Here is a 2,676-nt window from a genome sequence, read left to right as displayed (position 1 = left end):
GAGAAGTTCACCACGGTCGTATCACAATGAACTGAATAGCGTAATTGAGTCTCAAACATCGGGCTGCCCCTATAAGAAATAGACTGAAGAACTACTCAAGGAGAGTAGGACGACAATTAGGAATACGGCAGGATCCGCATCATATGAGTGTCGACACATGCCGGAATAAGAGAAAACGTAAAGGCAAATAAACTGGCGATAAGAGCTAGCACACATAGGGAAGTGGTTTTAGGGAATGCAAAGTCAATAAAGGCTACACGGACCAAGTTGAATGAACCAATACAACGGTCGGAAGGGCAACCAAAATAGGATGACCCAGATAAGAAAAAGACTGGAGAACAACTCACGGAGAGTAGGACGACAGTTAGGACGATCGTGGGCAAATCTATGCTGTATAGGAACAGCTGAGGATGGTACAGTTAGGGCGTGTTTTGGCGATTATAAGACCTTGGAACACGACCTTTGACATTGCCCTGCCTTTGCCATTACTAGATAAAGTGTTAACCATATCGCTGAAGAGGTAATTCGGGGCTTAGCCCAGCTGAGAAACAAAAACTGAAAACAATTAAGGGAATTCGTTAAAAACACAGGGTTCCTGAAATAAAAAAGGATACAATGGAGAGAAGAATCTAGAGAATCACAACAAGACGAATATTGAACTGGTATATGTCAGCCAACATGAAACCCCACCATATCCAAAAAAGATTGATGGGGATGTGGAAATGCGAATCATCTGTGTTCCGAAACATAATCTTGAGCGGTAAAAGAAACTATGAAGTCAAACAGAAAGATCAAAAAAAAAAAAAAAACAATTTTTAAATGGGGAAAACTTCATATAAACTTCGCTGAATATTAATACATTTAAAAATTAACGCCATAATTTCCACTTGACTACATTTTTCTCTATATATTAAAAAAATACATTTAACACAAATTTATTGTTTATTATTATCTTAATAACAATAATAGCGGATAAAATAGCCAAATATATTAAACTGAATTTATTTTCAACTTTGCCTATGCACAAATGTGTAACAACAACAACAACAAACATTCTACAATGCTGGTATTGTATAGCACTTTGTATTTTGCCAAAGAAGTCACACAAACAACAAACATTTGATGTCACTGATTAAGTGTTACATTAACATTACATTGACTCTCATCAATGTGTATGTGTGTGTGTGTGAATATGAGAATATTTATATGAATGGGCACGAAAGAGAGGATTTGATTTCGAATCCGGTAGAGAATATCGTAGCAATAACTTTGTTTACCAGACTCCTACACAAACACATACACAGCATCTACATCTATATCTGTGCCATCGTTTATTTGAATTAGAATGTGTTTTGCTCTGGTGCGAACATTAGCTGTCGAGTTTGAAAAAGTTCAAATTGTTTGTTAACGGCCATTGCATATAGAAATCAGATTTAGTAGCAGGAGTAACAAGTAGCATCCGCTTTATTTGCAATATTGGACTTAGTCTAATGTAATATTAGTTGTGTTCCGATACTTTACTCGTAGTATTGTGCAAAATTTCAGCACGATTGCTTCATTATTGAAGACTGTAGCGTGATTACAACAGACAGACAGACGGACATCGTTATTATCGCCTCAGAATTTCTCCCTGATCAAGAATATATATACTTTATATAGTCGGAAATCGATATTTCGATGTGTTACAAACGGTATGACAAACTTATTATACCCCCGTCACCATTCTATGGTGGTGGGTATAAAAATGGTAATAATTTCAAATAAAATTATATGTGGAAGAATATATCGAGTAATTTTTAGTGAATAAGTTGTAAACGAAAAATGCATTTAGACTTTGTTCTCTTAAAACTCTTTACTATTCACACTTTTTTTGAGTTGAGGAACGGTTTCTAGCAAAAATTAGTCAAAGTAGTAACATTAGTAGGTAAAGGATTAAAACTATTATTTAAAAGGAATATTTTAAAGGAATACAACTATAAAGATGTCGTTGGCGTAGTCTATATCCAGCACTACCAGTCATAATCACGGTTGTCACTCGAGCCAAAAATAATCTACCAAAATTTTTACCAAATAAACAAATTTTATGTTGCAAAATTTTATTCCTATTGAAATATTTGTAAAAATTTTATTTCTCTAAAAAGTTTTGTCAAAATTTTATTTCTGTAGAAAATTTTTTCCAAATTTTATTTCTATAGAAAATTTTGCCAACAATTTATTTCTTACTTACTATATTACTATAGAAAAATTTGTAAAAATTTTATTTCTCTAAAAAATTCAACATTTTATTTCTCTAGAAAATTTGGTCAAAATTTTATTTTTCTAGAAATTTTGCCAAAATTTTATTTCTCTACAAAATTTTGTGGAAATTTTATTTCTATTTATTTTCTGAAAATTTTATTTCTATAGAAAATTTTGTCAACATTTTAGTTTGCTTGAGAATTTTCTCAAAATTTTATTTCTATAGAAATTTTTCTTAAAGTTTTATTTTTAAAGATAATTTTGTCAAAATTTTAATTACTCTACAAAATTGTGTGGAAATTTTATTTCTATCTATTTTCTGAAAATTTTATTTCTATAGAAAATTTTGTCAACATTTTATTTTGCTTAAGAATTTTCTCAAAATTTTATTTTTACAGAAAATTTTCTCAAAATTTTATTTCTATAGAAAATTTACAT

This window comes from Haematobia irritans, chromosome 2 (genome assembly GCF_050003625.1).
Source record: "Haematobia irritans isolate KBUSLIRL chromosome 2, ASM5000362v1, whole genome shotgun sequence".
Lineage (NCBI taxonomy): Eukaryota > Metazoa > Arthropoda > Insecta > Diptera > Muscidae > Haematobia > Haematobia irritans.
Note: the sequence above shows the minus strand (reverse complement) of the source record.